The sequence below is a fragment of the Pelobates fuscus genome, chromosome 1 (assembly GCF_036172605.1).
Source record: "Pelobates fuscus isolate aPelFus1 chromosome 1, aPelFus1.pri, whole genome shotgun sequence".
NCBI classification, from domain to species: domain Eukaryota; kingdom Metazoa; phylum Chordata; class Amphibia; order Anura; family Pelobatidae; genus Pelobates; species Pelobates fuscus.
The window spans coordinates 98,833,841-98,853,330 of record NC_086317.1 but is presented as its reverse complement, the minus strand read 5'-3'; the positions used below and the strand labels follow the sequence as shown (position 1 = coordinate 98,853,330).

The 19,490-nt window shown below is 41.3% G+C and overlaps 1 protein-coding gene across 1 annotated transcript in view; it reads right to left on the bottom strand.

Annotated features, from left to right (window-relative positions):
- Positions 1-17,214: 17,214 nt before the first annotated feature.
- The window catches only part of TSPAN7 (tetraspanin 7), a 111,010-nt gene continuing 108,734 nt past the window's right edge, over positions 17,215-19,490 (bottom strand). The window contains exon 8 of the mRNA XM_063450105.1: positions 17,215-18,250. The gene's annotated coding sequence lies outside the window, so the exon portion shown is untranslated. The remainder of the gene's footprint in view (positions 18,251-19,490) is intronic.

Below are 19,490 nucleotides of genomic sequence, written 5' to 3'. Positions count from 1 at the left end.
CATTAAAACTTAGGGTAATGTCCATAGAAAAAATAAATAAAAAAGTCTGGCCTGTGAACAAAATAAACAAACGCAGAATTTGCTTATTTTGGGTGTCCTGGAAAGTAGTATTTAAATTTATTTTTCCTTTAAGTTTGCATAAATAGTACACTGATTAAAGGACCACTATAGTGCCAGGAAAACACTCTCGTTTTCCTGGCACTATAGTGCCCTGAGGGTGCCCCCACCCTCAGGGTCCCCCTCCCGCCGGGCTCTGGAAAGGGGAAAAGGGTTAAAACCTACCTTTTTCCAGCGCTGGGCGGGGAGCTCTCTGCCTCCGATCCTCCTCCGTTCCGCCCCGTCGGCTGAATGCACACGCGTGGCAAGAGCTGCGCGCGCATTCAGCCGGTCTCATAGGAAAGCATTATCAATGCTTTCCTATGGACGCTTGCATTCTTTCACTGTGATTTTCACATTGAGAATCACGCAAGCGCCTCTAGCGGCTGTCAATGAGACAGCCGCTAGAGGCTTTGGGGGAAGGCTTAACCCATTCATAAACATAGCAGTTTCTCTGAAACTGCTATGTTTATAAAAAAAATGGGTTAACCCTAGCTGGACCTGGCACCCAGACCACTTCATTAAGCTGAAATGGTCTGGGTGCCTAGAGTGGTCCTTTAATGGATACAAAAATATTCAGACATTGTTCCCCACACATGCCTCAATTTAAGATATTTGGATATGCTTTTCAAATGACTTAACATTTTTGGATAACCTTTAAAAAATGTTTTGTTAAATTTTAATATATAAATATATCTACCAATATAGCAGAAACTATTTAAACATATTAAAACATATTAAACTATAGACTGTAAGCTCGGTTTTTTTTTAAGGGTCCCCTTCAACCTATCGTTCCTGTAACTTTTCTTATAATTGTCCTATTTATAATTAAATCCCCCCTCTTATAATATTGTAACGCGCTACGGAATCTGGTGGCGCTATATAAATGGCAATAATAATAATAATAGGGATTCATAGTCTCATTTAATGAATTCTTATCTCTACACTGTGAAAATGTAATCTGGTTTGTGACACATTGTTATTATACAGAGGCATTCCTAGGTTACACGGCATCTGGGGTAGAATGGTATTTTGTCAGCCCCCAAAACTGTAGAATATTTTTTGTGTCTTACAATGCATCGCCACAACCCAATTTTGGTAGGGAAAGTTACATACTCACAATCATATACATAAATATTAATATTCACACATACATTTATATACACACAAACACATACACACATTTACAGAGCTAGTGCAAGGATTTTGTCCCCAGGCAAAAATATTTTGCACCACCTATAGTGTAACATCACCTGAACCACTCACCTGTATGATCCACTTTGGTGTGGCATCACAATGTCCCACTCATATCAAACCGACACGCACACAAACGCATTGACATTGACACAAAAGCTCACTACCAACAAGCTAACTTGTGCGCGCACCCAAGCTCACTACAAACAAGCTCACTGAAACACACCCAAGCTCACACAAACAAGCTCACTGAAACACACCCAAGCTCACTACAAACAAGCTCACAGAAACACACCCAAGCTCACACAAACAAGCTCACTGAAACACACCCAAGCTCACTACAAACAAGTTCACTGATGCACATATACAGACACAAGCATATACCCTCTCTGCTGCCCCCAAGGTCAGTTTCCTCAATGTGCAACAGCCCGTTTTATAAATATATATATATAGGCTTGATAGATATATATCTATATCAAGCCTGGTGTATGTGTAATTGGATGGATGAATGTGACTAAATTTGGGTATGACTCTATGGAGAATACGACTAGGTGGGTAGTTGGATGGCAATTATTTTTATTTTTGGCATTCATATGGCGCCATGTTGGCGGTTATGTGAAATGTTTTGTGGCTAAATGTATGAATGTGAGGGGGTGAATCGGTATGACTGGGAAGTACTATGGGACTAATTGATGAATAGGGAATACGATTGGTTCAGAGTATGATTGGATGTGTATGTAAGAGCATATTTGTGTGGAGTGTTAGTGAGTACATGTGAATAATGGGTGTATTTGTGTAGAGCCGTATTTTCCAAACCAGTCCTCAAGGCACGCCTACCAGTCCAGGATTTAGGGATTAGCCAGTTGTGAAAAAGAAAAAAAATCAAAACACCTTGGCACAAATGGGTAATCCCTAAATCCTGGACTGACAGACGTGCCTTGAGGACTGGTTTGGAAACCCCTGGCGTTGAGTGCCAGTGTGTGCATGTAGAAGCATATTTGTGTAAGGTTTTACTGTGCATGTGTGGGGATTTAGTGGGCATGTATAGGTGTGTTGCTACATTGTGTTTCCAAATTCCATCTGTCCCTCTTTTTTTCTCCATGCCCCTCTATTCATTTATCTCCCTCTAACGTGTTCCCCTGCACCTTTCCCTAATTATGCCCTTCTTCTCATAACTCTCCCTTTCTCCAATTGTTCCTTCCTCTCATTCTTCCATTCTTCACTTGTACACCTCTTCTTCCCCCATTTCTCACTTGAACCCCTCTTCTTTGTTCCCATTCCTATCTTGAACCCCTCTTCTCTCCTCCTTAAATCACCTGTCTTCCACACAATTGTTTTCCTCTTTTCTCCCTCAATCCATTACCTATGCCCTCTTATACCGCCTTTCAATCATTATTCTACTCTTCTGTCCCCCTCCTCCCTTCCCCAGTTGTTTACTTCTAGTCTTACCTCCTTCCCCTATGTATCTTATTCTTGAGATGGAGAGAGGACCCGCCGCTGGGGATGCTGGGCAAGAAGGGGATAAAGTTTTTCAGCAGGGCCACCCTACTTCCAAGTGGTTCCCATAGACCATAGTGGCCTTCTTGGAAATCCAGCCCAGGACACAAGCTTACGGACATACACAAGCTCACTACAGACAGCTCAGTGGCACCTACACATTCATGGTCACTCACTGCATGCTGGCCATTTTCCAGTTATTAATACCTTGATGGCGGACTGCAGAAGGTTGCCTCATACTTCTGGTTGCTATTTCCCAGGGCTCTTCTGTCAGTTCTCGGTTGGTTGGGGCTTGGTGAACTTCATTGGGGGCAAAGGAATCAGACTATATTGAACTCCCACTTTTGTCTCTATTGGCCTTGCTGCCTACCTGGTCCTGTGCTTCCCTACCTTTCAGCCTCCCTCCCATGATGCCAAAATGAAAGAGATCCGATGTAGTCAGTGTTGTGGGCCCCAACATCTGGAAATGGCACAGCACTGTGTCTGCATGAGTGATGGCTGTGCTGCGGCTGTAAGGGCATGGCTGAGATGTGGAACACATCCTTTACTTATGTCTGTAGCCAGTATTACCTAGCAAAAAACAAAGAGGGATTTGGAGGCACATCCGGAACACTAACCTGCAGAAATGGTGCTGGGGTTTTGATCAAAACGTCTACATAATACAGATTAAGGAACAGCACACACATAAAAACATATTTACATTTTATAAGGCTACTTAAAACCACCTATCTAAAAAAATATGGAGATTCAGTTACCCCTTATGGCCATATTGTGTTAAGCCTGCCATGGTTACGGCAGCACCATTCCTGCAAGATGCATGTTCCTGGTGTGCCCCCAATTCCCTTTTTGTCTTTACTATGTAAGTTTGGAATTTAGACCACATTCTTTTTGTGTTGAACACCCCACCCAGCTTCAGAGAAACATAGAAACATAGAATGTGATGGCAGATAAGAACCATTCGGCCCATCTAGTCTGCCCAATTTTCTTAATACTATCATTGGTCCCTGGCCTTATCTTATAGCTAGGATAGCCGTATGCCTATTCCACACATGCTTAAGCTCCCTCACTGTGTGAACCTCTACCACTTCAGCTGGAAGGCTATTCCATGTATCCACTACCCTCTCAGTAAAGTAATACTTCCTGATATTATTTTAAACCTTTGTCCCTCTAATTTAAGACCTCTTGTTGTGGTAGTTTTTCTTCTTTTAAATATAGTCTCCTTCCTTAGTGTTATGATTCCTGTTTATGTATTTAAATGTTTCTATCATAACACATCTGGTCTTTCCTCCAAGCTATATATGTTAAGATCCTTTAACCTTTTCCTGGTAAGTTTTATCCTGTAATCCATGAACCAGTTTAGTAGCCCTTTTTGAGATGGAAGCGGCAGGATTTGGCGATTGATTGGACATTAGGGGTGAAGGAGAGGTCGAAATCAAAGAGAACACCTAGGGAGCGAGCCTGAGAGGTAGAGCGGATGGTGGTGCCAAGTCTGTCAATCTCACATACACAACTCTCTCAAGGATTTTCGAGACAAACGGCAGTAGTTGGACAGGGAATTAGGGTCAAGGTTGGTCTTTTTCAGAATTGGGGTTACGGTTGCATGTTTGAAGGATAGAGGAAAAGAGCCAGAGGAGAGCGAGAGATTAAAATTTTTAGTGAGAGGCAGAGCAAGAAAAGGAGACAAAGTACGGATGAGATACGAGGGAATAGGATTGAGGGAACAGGTGGTGGGGCAGGAGGAACAGAGTAAAGCAGAAACCTCTTCTGTTGTAGCGGGTGCAAATGAGCATAGGACAGCTGAAGGGCTGTGGTTAGGGGAAATGTTGGCTAGTGGATGGAAAGAGATGAGAGATATCTTCCCTGATTGTAGAAATCTTCTCCGTGAAGTGAGTTGCAAAGTTTGTGGCAGTCAAGTTGGTTGGAGGAGGAGGCACGACAGGGTGAAGAAGAGAGTTAAAAGCATAAAACAGTCATTTGGGCTCGCGGGAGTGAGTGGTTATGAGTGTATTGAACTAGTTTTCTTTTGAAGAGGAAAGAGCCACACTGTGGGAGCGCATCATACATTTATAGTGGAGGAAGTCAGACGCAAAGTGAGACTTTCTCCAGCAGCGTTCAGCAGTTAAATTATGGCAATTCTTAGAGGAGTGGCAGTGTCAGAGGGGCACAGCCAGGTCTCAGTGAGGGGAAGAAGTGTGAAAGAATTTGAGATGAACAGGTCGTGTATGGCTGTTGATTTTATATTGCTGCAGATGGAGCGGGCGTTCCAGAGGGCACACTAAATATTGGTAGATGTGGGTAGACGGCATGGTATTAGGATGAGGTTTGTGTGGATTCTGGTTGACTTAGTGAGAGTAGAGGAGATGACGGGCCCTGGGTTGGGAGAGACATCACCAGCTGCTAGAAGCAGGAGGAGAGATCGTCACAGAAGGTGTGAGCAGGTTTTATATGGATGGAGTCTGGGATGAGATCAAGTGGGGAAAATGGTGAGAATAGAGAAAAGAGTGCAGGGCATGAGATGAAAGAAGGGGGGAGTGCAGCATAGAGGGGTTAATGTGGAGGTTTTTGGGAGGTCAAAGGAAGTAAGTGTAAGGAGAGATTTTGATACTGAGGGAGAAAAGGGAAAATAAGAGGAGGACAAATGTACAGCATTAAATGTTTTCCAGAAAGCTACCTTGCTTATAGCAACTGGATATCCTTCTGGAGATAATGTCTCCAGTACTGCGTACAATACTCCAAGTGAGGTCTCACTAGTGTTCTGTACAATCGCATGAGCACTTCCCTCTTTCTACTGCTAATACCTCTCCCTATACAACCTAGCATTTCCTGCTGCTCTATTACACTGTCTGCCTACCTATATGTCATCTGAAACTACCCCTAATTCCTTTTCCTCAGATGTTGAGGTTTGGACTTTATTCCTGGGTTTTTAGGTCCAAGATACATTATTTTGCACTTATCCACATTAAATGTTAGTTGCCACAGCTCTGACCATTTTTCTAGTTTACCTAAATCATTTGCCATTTGACTTATCCCTCCTGGAACATCAACCCTCTTACATATTGTATCATCAGCCAGTGGCGTACACATGACCCATGGGGCCCTGGTGCAAAAATTGATCCGTGGGCCTGGGCCCTCCCCCCCCCCGCGCTTACTCTGTGTGGGCCAGGGCCGCAACACATGGCGGCGGGCACCTGGTCGCAGGGTTGCGACCTCTGCGACCGCGGTATGTACGCCAGTGCATGCAGATGCACACGCTTAAAGGACCACTACAGACACCCAGATCATATCAGCTCAATGAAGTGGTGTGGGTTAACCCTGCAGCTGAAAACATAGCAGTTTCAGAGAAACTGCTATGTTTCACTGAGGGTTAATCCAGCCTCTAGTTGCTGTCTCATTGACAGCCGCTAGAGGAGCTTCCGCGATTCTAAGACACTGAACGTCCATAGGAAAGCATTGAGTAATGCTTTCCTATGGGCGGTTTGAATGCGCGGGCGGCTCTTGCCGCACATGCGCATTCGGAGCTGAGAGGCGGAGGGATCCCCAGCGCCAAGGGAGTCCGGCGCTGGAGAAAGGTAAGTGCTGAAGACACACACACACTCTCACAAACAGATGCATACACACTAGCTAACAGACACACACATTTACTGACAGAGACACACTCAGCGACAGACATACATACACACTCACTTACAAAACATATACTCTCACTGACAAACACATACTCATTAACAGACATCAAACAGACTCACTAACAGACACACACAGTAACACACTCACTGACACTCACTCAATAACAGACACACTCACTGACACTCACTAGCAGACACACACACACTAACACACACACATTTTTTTTTTTAAATTTAATCCCCCAGCCTCCTTACCTTTTGGAGTGCTGAGGGGATTCCCTGGGGTCCAGTGGTGCTGCTGGGCTCCTGGGCGGCCGGTCACCCGGCTGGCAGGCGCGCAAGGGAGCACTCTCCCCTGAGTGCTCCCTCGCGCACCGCGTACTGATGCCGGAGCCGGAAGATGATGTTATCCTCCGGCTCTGGTATCAGCGCGGTGCGCGAGGGAGCTGAAGAGGAAGCACTAAGGGGAGAGTGCTCCCTCGCGCGCCCGCAGGGTGATACCAGGGCCAGCCTCAGGGGCTCCCCAGTGGGTTTTTGCCAACGGTCCCTTTCCTATATTTCATCTGTAAATACTGAACACTAGTGATGTCGCAAACATAAAATTTTCCGTTTGCGAATGGCGAACGCGAACTTCCGCAAACGTCGCGAACGGGCAAACCGCCATAGACTTCAATAGGCAGGCGAATTTTAAAACCCACAGGGACTCTTTCTGGCCACAATAGTGGGACTAACACCTAGACTGTGGCATGCCGGAGGGGGATCCATGGCAAAATTCCCATGGAAAATTACATAGTTGATGCAGAGTCTGGGTTTAATCCATAAAGGGCATAAATCACCTAACATTCCTAAATTGTTTGGAATAACGTGCTTTAAAACATCAGGTATGATGTTGTATCGATCAGGTAGTGTAAGGGTTACGCCCGCTTCACAGTGACAGACCAAACTCGCTGTTTAACGCACCGCAAACAACCGCAAACAGTCCATTTGCACAACTGCAAACTCCCCATTTGCACAAGGTTGGATACCAAGCTAGCCATGTCCCGTTCCTTGTCCTCACTGATGTCATTGAAGGTCTCTTCCTCCACCCAGCCACGTACAACACCAAGGGTCCCTGAAAGGTGACAATAAGCCCCCTGTATTTTTTTTTTTTTAATGTACACTACTGTTACACCAGATATGAGTTGCACTGGAAACGCACACGTGTGAAGGAAACTGACTGCTATTATTTCACAGTCAAATTTCTAGTTTTTTTTTTAATGTACACTACTGTTACACCAGATATGAGTTGCACTGGTGTGACACTGTGCCCTGGCAGGCCCTAAAACGCACACGTGTGAAGTTAACTGACTGCTATTATATTACAGTCAAAAAAGTTTTTTGTTTTTTTAAATGCAAGCTATTGTGACACCAGATATGAGTGGTGGCACTGGGACCACCTTAAAAATATTGGATATTGCTAAAAATCATGATCACTATATACTTTCTCTACAAACCTCTAAAACAAACCAAACTACTCATCCATCCGCTATACCACTTTATCCCACCTAGAACTAGTGCCCAGTTAAAATACTTGACTCTTACCCACACTCAGTCATGCCACACACATTTCACCACTACTCTCACTGAATCCCTCTGACTACGGCTAAATTCATCTTCTACATCAGAACACTACTCCTAAGATTGGGTTGTATCCATGTCTTTCATTTAGAATAGGGGCAGCTTCGGTCTCCTTCAACACTGACATTCCAGTGTATATTATTAAAAGATTGGGCAGATGGAAATCCTCAGTCTACAACCGATATATTCCTCATCCCGAGAAAGAAATGAGGAAAGCTTTTAAAAGTTTGGCTTTGTAAATTTGATGCAATAAGTGTGTTTTTCTTTAATAACTTTTCACCCTCTTTGCATGAACCCGATTTACATATATTACTAATATGTTTCTGAACATATATATTATATTATTCACTCACTCACTCACTCTCTGGGCCGGCCTAAGACATCATGGTGCCTAGGTCCAACGATAAATGACTATGGGGGATAATGTATAATAAACACAGGTTACTGGCTATGGAGGGATAATGTATAATAAACACAGGTTACTGGCTATGGAGGGATAATGTATAATAAACACAGGTTACTGGTTGTGGGGGGATAATGTATAATAAACACAGGTTACTGGTTGTGGGGGGATAATGTATAATAAACACAGGTTACTGGCTATGGGGGATAATGTATAATAAACACAGGTAACTGGCTATGGGGAGGATAATGTTTAATAAACACAGGTTACTGGCTATGGGGCGATAATGTATAATAAACACAGGTTACTGGCTATGGGGGGATAATGTATAATAAACACAGGTTACTGGTTGTGGGGGGATAATGTATAATAACCACAGGTTACTGGCTATGGGGGAGATAATGTATAATAAGCACAGGTTACTGGCCATGGGGGGGGGGGGGGGGGGGATAATGTTTAATAAACACAGGTTACTGGCTATGGAAGGATAATGTATAATAAACACAGGTTACTGGCTATGGGAGGATAATGTATAATAAACACAGGTTACTGGCTATGGAGGATAATGTATAAACACAAAAAAAAAAGCATGCCGCTTCAGAATTAATCTAAATTGTATGCTGTCTAGGAGGTGGGAGGGAGGGTCTGCTGCTGATTGGCTGGAATGTGTCTGCTGACTGTGAGGTACAGGGTCAAAGTTTACTCAATGATGACGAATAGGGGCGGACCGAACATCGCATATGTTCGCCGTCCGTGGCGAACAAGCTATGTTCGGCAGGAACTATTCGCCAGCGAACCGCTCGGGACATCACTACTGAACACATATTCAGTAAGGCAATCAGCTAGACCTTTATATTCTACATACCTTCCTTATTTTGTTTTTAATCTAACAAATCCTTGTTTTACTTTCCTTTTCTCATTTATGTATATAAAATGCTTTGTCCCCTTTATTACTAACTGGGCTATTTTCTCTTTTTTGTTTTTTACTATATTGGCCACTTCTGTGGAGTACCACAGTGGTTTCTGTAATTTTTTGCTCTTACTGACAAGCCTAATGCAATTTTATGTTGCCTTCAGTAGTGTAACTTTTAAATACTCCTATTTCTCACGGACTCCATTTAAACTGCTCCAGTCTGATGACTCCTTTACATATTCTAATTTTAGAAAAGTTGGTTTTTCTAAAGTCTAAAACTTTTTTGTGTGTTCTGTGGTGTGGGTCACACAGACCTCTATGCTGTTAAAGCTGTCAGGGGGCACCCCCTGAGAACTGGCTCTTAGGCCACGGCCTGATAGAAGAACCAGCCCTGCACATTTATATACATATACACACACCCGTATGCAAACACGCACAGAGTCCTACACAAATTCACACACATTCATGAACACCTATACACTTAATTTTTTTGGTCGGTGGGGTGAAGGAGGGATTACAGAGATTAATCAAATCTCCCTTTTCTTACCTTGAATGCAAAACTGGTGTAAAACCTTATTGCTGGGGTCTGCACTGTACTGATGACAGGGCTGGGCTGAGATCACATCCAGGCTCTAGCATTAGTAGAGGGAGCTGGGAAATCAGTACAGAGCAATCCCAGCAGCCCTCTCGACCTGCAGACTTAAGAAAGCAGCAGATCAGACACCTGCCACATATGCCATTATTGCACTGGTAGGCGTGCCCTGGCAGGAGTAGGGTGCGTTGTGTACTCCCCTGCCTCATTTGACCAAAACTACGTCCCATCCTCTCCCCATTAGTATTCTTCTTTGTATAATTACCTATACCACTCTCACCTAATTTCTTTTGCCAAAACTCATCTCTTCTAATCCCTACTTTGTTTATATTTTTTCGTTGTATTAAAATTAAGAGGTCTTTGTCAATCCTGGGAACCAAATCATAGGCACAGTATGAAAATACTACATTACATAATACTGCTTTCAAGAGGAAGACTTATTGTGTGAAACTGCAAGGGTGTATTGGTCCGAAATATTGGCATATCAATACAGGGGTGTATTCATATATGAACAGACAGAGGCATGGGTGCACACACACAGAGGCGTTACTAGAAACCCCCATGCCTCAGTGCGAAAATTGCCCTTGGACCCCACCCCCGTGTATCTTATTCCCTGCCCCCCCTCCACCCCCAGCCCTCATGTGACTTATGCCCTGCTCCCCTCAGCCTCTCCATGTATTTTATCTCCCCCAAGTTTGTCATCCCCTTCACCCAAGCCCCTCCACTTGTCTCTTCCCCTCTTCAAGCCCCTATATGTGTCCCATTCCCTCCCCCCAAAGCCCCTCAATGTGTCTCATTCCCTCCAAGTGTCTCATCCCCGTTACCCCCAAAGTTAGATTATTTTGTAAATGTCCCAGGCCTCATGCTTTACATGTGTAATGATACACTATACATCTTCAAGACATACTTGAACACAAATCCAAATGTGTTCTAAACGATAAGCATTCTGTAACTAAACATTTTCAGTCCTAGAATGTTATGATATGCAATGCACACTATTTTACAGCAAATTTACATCTTCTATAATAATACAGAGGCTGCATTTCTTGTTTCCATGGAGATTCTGGTGCCCCCTCGCTCCATTTTAAACAGCTTCTATCATATACAGAAGACATGCATTTTTGGTTTTAAACTTCCCAGGGAATGTAATGTGTCATCAGAAAGTGAAATTACACCATCTACAGTGCCTTGCAAAAGTATTCACTCCCCTTGACTTTTTACCTATTTTGCTACATTACAGCCTTAAATTCAAGGTTTTATTAATCTGAATTTTATGTGATGGATCAGAACACAATAGTCTAAGTTGGTAAAGTGAAATGAGAAAAATATATACATAAAACTATTTTTTAGAAATAGAAAACAGAAAATTGGCATGTGTGTATGTATTCACCCCTTTGTTATGAAGCCCATAAAAACCTCTGGTGCAACCAATTACCTTCAGAAGTCACATAATTAATGAAATGATGTCCATCTAAGTGTCTGTCAGGATCGGGACAGGGATCCAACACGCAGAGTACAGACAGTAGAAAGGTACGTATACCGGACCTTAGAATGGCCGGACTAACGTACGGAGAAAGAGAGAATGGTCAAAGGCAAGCCGAGGTCGAGGGAACGAGAAGACAGGTAGGCGAGGAACAAGCCGAGTCAAAGGGTAACAGAGATAAGCAGAGTAATATAAACAAGCCGGGTCGGAACCAAAAGGAATAACTGGAATACAAGAGCGCTGGGTGACTAGACAGGCTAGAACCACGACAGGGCAATGAGCAAATGGAAGAAGCACTGTTAAATACCCTGGCTCAGGAGAGTAGACACGCCTCCGACGAGTCCTGATTAGTTTCCAGACAATTGAGTGACAGGTCGGTCCGGGTTGGCGTCATGACGTCGACTGCTGGGCGTCGTGTTACAAAAGGAAGTGGATCCCGGTAAATGACCGGAAGGACCGCGAGGAACGGAGGAAACAGCCCTTTTGGACGGATAAACTTCTAAGTCTCTACCTCTCTCAGAGGTAGAGACTTCAGGTACCCTGACAGTGTCACATGATCTGTCATCACCTTTTTTTGAAAGGCCCCAGAGGCTGCAACACCTAAGCAAGAGGCACCACTAACCAAACACTTAGCCAGGGTTTGTGGCGAAGTGGCTACTAAAAAAGACTGGACACACTCCACTTGCAATACCTTGGGTTCCCTACTTTTGCAAATGGTATGCCATCATGGGGATAATTCTCATTTCTGGGCTACCATACGCTCTCAAAGGCAACATTACCAAACTGGCAAATTTCAAAGTGAAAAAAATAAAATGCAAGCCTTATATTTGATTATCTAACTTTCCAAAACACCATAAAACCTGTACATGGGGTTACTGTTATACTTGGGAGACTTCACTGAACACAGAGTTTCAAAACCGTAAAACGTATTAACACAATAATAATGACGTCAGTAAAAGTGCCGGTCATGTGCGAAAAATGCAAAAAACGTAACTTTTAATAAAAATATCATCGTTGTAATACAATTTACCATTTTGAATCACTAATATTTGTATTTAACGAAGTCTCCCGAGTAAAACAGCACCCCCCATGTACAGATTTTATGGGGTATTGGAAAGTTACAGGGTGTGAATTACATTCTCTGCACTTTTTGCCTGGGTTGTCAAGCATGTCAATCAAATTTTAACTAATAAAATCACATAATTATGCTAAAAGATTACTTAAATATACACGTAGAATTTATATACACACATATATATATATATATATATATATATATATACACACATACATACATACATACATATATACACATTGGACTGAAGTGTCCTGGTGGGAGAGTAAAAACCAAAAGGAGGCCCTACCTTTATTTAGACCTAAGGGAGAAAACAATAGTATAAAACGGGGATAGGAGATTGGGGAAAAATATAAGTCAAAAAACCAAAGCAACGTTGTTGCTCCTGACAACGGTGTGCTGACACGCCGAAACGCGCGTCGAGCTAGATAGTTATTTTTGTTTTTCTACACTTTAGTTCGCCCTAGGTAGCACTTATGCACTGATTTTGTTAAAGGAACACTATAGTCACCTAAATTACTTTAGCTAAATAAAGCAGTTTTATTGTATAGATCATTCCCCTGCAATTTCACTGCTCAATTCGCTGTCATTTAGGAGTTAAATCACTTTGTTTCTGTTTATGCAGCCCTAGCCACACCTCCCCTGGCTATGATTGACAGAGCCTGCATGAAAAAAAACTGGTTTCACTTTCAAACAGATGTAATTTACCTTAAATAATTGTATCTCAATCTCTAAATTGAACTTTAATCACATACAGGAGGATCTTGCAGGATCTAGCAAGCTATTAACATAGCAGGGGATAAGAAAATCTTAATTAAATAGAACTTGCAATAAAGAAAGCCTAAATAGGGCTCTCTTTACAGGAAGTGTTTATGGAAGGCTGTGCAAGTCACATGCAAGGAGGTGTGACTAGGGTTCATAAACAAAGGGATTTAACTCCTAAATGGCAGAGGATTGAGCAGTGAGGCTGCAGGGGCATGTTCTATACACCACAACTGCTTCATTACGCTAAAGTTGTTCAGGTGACTATAGTGTCCCTTTAAGCTAATTTTAATTTTATTTTCACATCTGGTATAGGAAGGGTGAGAGGTTCTGGTAGGCACTAATGATTTATGCAAAGTGCCAAGGTATTATAGGGAGATCTTTTAGAGTTTTAGAGACTGGGGGCGCAAATGTTTTTTTTTTTTATCTCTGGGGTAGTTACTCCTAGCCTCTATACCCTAACCTCCTATAGTACCAGGATACTAGTATCTTACCTAGCACTGTGATAGCTATGTACCTGTCCTTTTTCAACAAGCTGTACTTAGGGTTGCATAAGGGATCCCCTCCTAACTTTTGTGTTTTTGAACAATAGGTTTCTGTATCTGGCTGCATAGGAGTGGGAGATTGTCAGTTTGGGGAATTTATTTCTTGACTTTTTCTTCTTAGCCTCTGCGCCGTCCACCTTTATTATTCTCTATTGGGCATCAGTATTGGCTTAGCATCATTATAGCCGTATAACCATTTGATGCCTTCAGGTTAGAGTGTGTTTTTTGACTTTTATTTTCCCCCCCAATCTCCTATCCCCTCCATTTAGTGGTGGGATATTTACGTGCTGGTAATTTGGCAACTAGTAGTCTCTCACCCTGTCCTGTTTAAGAGTTTTATACTAATTTTTTTTCTCCCTTAGGTCGAAATAAAGGTAGGGCCTCCTTTTGGTTTTTACTCTCCCACCAGGACACTTTTTCTACATACATTTTCTACCTGTATACTGTGGGTTATTCCCTATCTAGGGAGAGTAACAGTGGGTATTCCTCGGCACTGTTCCACTGGTCCCCCATTATATTGGGACCTGTGGATCAGACCCCATTTCTAAATTTTTCATTTATATATAGATATATATATTTATATTCTACATGTATACTTGTGTAATCATTAATGTAATTATAAATTATATATATATATATATATATATAGATAGAGAGAGAGAAAAATATTTTATTATTGTAAATATATATATTATACATGTGTAACTTCATTCTAAGTGTATTTTAATACCAATATATGTACTTATATTATTAAAATACACTACGTATGACGTTTTATATATACACCCACACATTTAATTTATTTTACAGGTTTTATATATATATATATATATATATATATATATATATATATATATATAGAAATACAACAATTCTCAGCACTCACGCTCAAAGTATAAAGTTGTGCCTTAAAAGGCCTGCCGGGTGCCAGACTTCCAGGGAGTTAAATTGTAGATAAATAAAGTAAAGCAAGCTGCACTCACGGACTTATGAATTCAAATGGTGTTTATTCCATCGAAGGTAGAAAAAAAGAAGATCCTTCTTTTTTTCTACCTTCGATGGAATAAACACCATTTGAATTCATAAGTCCGTGAGTGCAGCTTGCTTTACTTTATTTATCTATCTATCTATCTATCTATCTATCTATCTATCTATCTATCTATCTATATATATATATATATATATATATATATATATATATATATATATATATATATATATATATATATATATATATATATATTTTTTTTTTACACTTCCCACCAGCAGGGGGACTGTGACAGCCCAGACAGTCCCCCTGCTAGCAGATCCACAGCCAGCTGTCGGGGGCCACGTGATCGCTCTTTCAGGCCCCCAGGGGCCTGATTTACTGGGGGAGGGCTGCCTGGGCTGTCAGGCAGTCCTCCCGAAGAGGATCGCTGCGGAGGTAGGTCCACTGGAGCTCCTGGGGGCTTAAGCTGTTACATCGTTCTATGCCGTCTCAACGGCTTTAACCCCTTAAGGACCAAACTTGTGTAATAAATAAAAAGATTTATGACATGTCATGTATCCTTAAGGGGTTAATGCCCATTAGAATGGGGAAGGCATAGAACGCCGTAACGGCGTTAAGTGGTTAAATTCTCACTTTAGAAAATAACCCTGTATGTTTTCTTATCCACTATGTCAACAAATATGCTTTGAAGAGACTGAAAAACAAAATGAAATGTAGAACATGACTCCCATCCGATACGGTTATAAACTCTGTCCTGTGCACTTGGCAGTCAGTACAGAGAGAGAACATGTATGCCGACTCCTTCGATCACCAAATTCCGTTACCCTTCCATTCCCAATAAGTAAACAACACCATGTTAAGTGGTTAAGGGCAACGGCCACAGCTTTATTTAAACCAGCACAACCAAATACTGTCAGCGACTGGTTTTACCCAGCAGACAGGTACACTTTAAACTTCTTCCAGACCCTCTTCAGCCTGTCCTTCGTCAACCAAATTCAGGCTGCGACTCCAAGCCCGTCCGTTCATTATTCATTTACCAAATTTGATGGTGCAGGAATCCCGCCTCCACAGACCACCACTCCTACCCCTACTCGAGGGAGGGGGGATGCATCCCCCAAAGCCAGCGCCTGTGTAATTACTGATTGTAACCCCATATTAAATGTATCCAAACCGACATGAGTAAGTTATACCAAATCAGTACGCATAGAATTATGGTTATATCCTTCTAATTCAGGCTCTCTTAGCATTGTTCACCAGTAGTCTTAATTTTGCCAGAATTCCCTGCTTTCAACTGTAAAACCAACTGTATCCATTTGGTTGCTATGCCAACCCCTCAGGGCAGCAGTCATGCTCCCCCCTCCCTATTCGCTCCGGGGGTTGGCCTGAAAGAGAAACAATGCAATGTGTGTCCTGTCTGGGCCTGAACTAAACTGGATTGTGATGTCATTTAAATCACGAAAGGAACACTATAGATACTGTCAGGAATACAAACATGAATTCCTGACACTATAGTGTTTAACTATTTAGGTGACCAGCCCCACTCAGATCGTACTTAGATTCTTTTACTCACCTTTTCGCTTATCCTGCACTGGTCGTGCCACGTCTGCCCCGCCTCCACGGCTGAGACAATCAATCTTCATGATCTCAACCAGTCTAATACTTTCCCATAGGAAAGCATTGGGAGGCTATTACACATGTGCGGCAAAAAGACAAGCTTCGCCAACCAGCATCTCCTCGTATAGATACATTGTATCAATGCATCTCTATGGGGAGTGTTCAAAGTGACTGCCACTAGCGGTATTACTAGGCAGATATGTAAACACTGCCTTTTCTCAGAAAAGTACAAGTAACTAAAGCATTAAAACAAACAAAACAAGATACATATCTATTGCACACTTAGTAAGAAAGCAATAGAAAGTACAATATAACACACAGCAAAATTGACCTCAGTCACGAACGCCGTAGAATTTCTGAAAAGCATAAGTCACCAAGGGGTTATAAAGTTATCGTCACTATTCCAAACCTTAAAGGACACTAAGCACCATAAACACAGCTCATTGTAACGGATATGGTGTTATAATAATATGGTCTCCACATCCAGAGCTCTCAGCTATGCACTGTGATCCACTTTGGACAATACAAGGCTTCAAAATGCATAAGTGTACAGTTTACCAGCTGCCAATACGGTAGGATTAAAAAAAACAAAAACCAAGAATTGGAGATAATGCCCATAGATTTAAAGGCCCATGTCCGTTACAAGGAGCCTTAGAAGTTATTGTGCTTAGAAAGCCACTTTAAGCCAACTTCGTATTAATGGATTGCTTTTTTTGAAATTGGAGTTGCACTGGCATAACCATAATCACAATCTATGTGAGAAAATGGGACTTCTCATATAGAAGAACGAGGCACACAATCAATAATACATCATAGTTCAGTTTATTAATGTGTATATCACAAATGCTCACAATATCAAAGCATTTTTTTCCTCAGCATGCTAGGTGGAGACATTATAAAAAAAAAAATAATTTTAATTTATCTTTAAAAAGGTTAGAACATTTTCACTTCAAGTTCTTACCTATGTACTTGTTTTCACACTGACCTGAAAATATTATTTGGTTGCTGCAACTCGAAAAAGCGAAGAGGAGAAGAGGGGGGAAGGAATAGAGACAATAGAGGCATCACAGCACGATTTCGATTATTTTGGATACGAGAGGATAAAAAGAAGCATTTCTACACTGCCCTCACAGTAAGCAACAACAGTTTAGTAACAGTGATACACAGATTCAGGTTCCCATGAAAAAAAAGAAAAAAAAGAAAATCACTAGACAAAAGATAATAGAAGCAAATAAGCATATAGTACACAGTGAGAATCCAATTAGCATTCCGACTCCGGAGCCTTGGATCTAATTAAAAGCACAACATATCTTAACATTACTTTTCAAGTATTGTAATATCACAGATTTATTAATGTGGTATCCGAGTGTAGTAAATGCTGAAAGAAAACATAAGAATGCCTTGTAAATAAATATATATATATATAAAAAAAGATTAGATAGGCTATATTTGTTTTGTTTTTTTCTCCATGTACGGATTTATATAAATGTGTGAACATTTATTAAAACCACTAGTAAAGACATTGTTGTCCCGTATCAGCCACTGCATGCACAGCCAGGTCGAGGCAGTTAATGGGTTATCATAGTAACAATACGACTACTGTATGATTAAGAACACACATACACACAGTGCCATCATATGAAAAGCCTTCAGAAAAGGAGGTGTGTGCAGTTGGACACTAAACAGGCTATGGCACAGCTGTACTTGAACAGATGGTTACACTACAAAAATGGTATATAGTAGGAAACACAGAGTGATAGGTGGATGTGTGCTCTAACATTCTTAGAAAATCCTCCTTGAGTCCTTCATCTCCCGATTTTAAAACCGGCTTTCGTATTACCCCTAGAAATAAAAGTGGGGAGGGGGGAGAAAAAAAAAAGAAGCAATAATAATGAGAAACGTCCAGTTTAAAGAGAATGTGTGTGTATATAATAATAATAAACAAAAACAAAAAAAAAACCTTTAAACGATTAAAAGAAAAAGTTAAGTCTAACTTTACATAAATCAATATACAATACACAACGAACACTGTAATGAAGACAAAAATAAAATGTATTTTTAAAGGAACACTATAGCATTAGGAATAAAAACATGTATTCCCAATGCATAGTGTTCCCCTAACTACCTGGGTGTGAAGTTGAGTTTTCCTTTCTTCCTTCAATGAGCTGGCTTACTGTGACCAATCTGCATCCCTGGCTGAGATCATCAAGATAGATGATCTGTGCCAAGCTAACACATCCCCATGGGGAAGCAATGGAAGACAAGTGGTAATGCGCAGTGCCAATCAAATGCTCTCTAGGATAAGCATTTGATTGACAACCAAGACTGACTTCGTTCTCACAGGAGAAGCACCTCTAGTGACTGTCAGGGAGTTAGCCACTACAGATGTGTTTAACCCTGCAATGTAAACGTTGTCGTTTCTACAAAACTGCAAAGCTTTTGTGGCAGGGTTAAAAATAAAGTACCACTGCATTCAGACCACTTTAATAAGGTGAAGTGGTCTGGGTGCCTTTAGTGCAATCTGCCAATTCATTGCCTTTCTAACTGTGCAGATATCAGATGTCCACCAGATTCAATAACTGAATCTAATCATGCCTAAAGCTGCTAATGGCGGTCAGTCTGATCATTTACAGCAGCAATACTTAAGATGCAACATCTATTGCGCAGACGGTTCCTTTAAATACTTGGGTAGTGCAAAAAACAATCTTAACATTGCTAAAAAGGTGCTTTCAGAATTGTAATTTTGAATACTTAAAACATATGAAATACACCTACACACAGACTTCTAGACTGCTTTTTTAAGTTTTATTTTCATAAGTTTTATTTTCAATATTGTTCATATTTTACAAATATCTTTTAGCAAAAGGGAGGCCTTTTAAACATTTCATACTCAATATTAATATTAACTTTAAAAAAAAAAAAGTTAAACATTTAAAATAATAATTTTATTGTAGCACAACGTATAGTGGTTATGTATAAATACATTTCTAGATTAAATAGGTTTGCTGTTATTTTACTACACCAATATCCTCTGCCCCTTGCTCACAAATGGTCAATTCTTCCTTGCTAAACAAAGATGCCA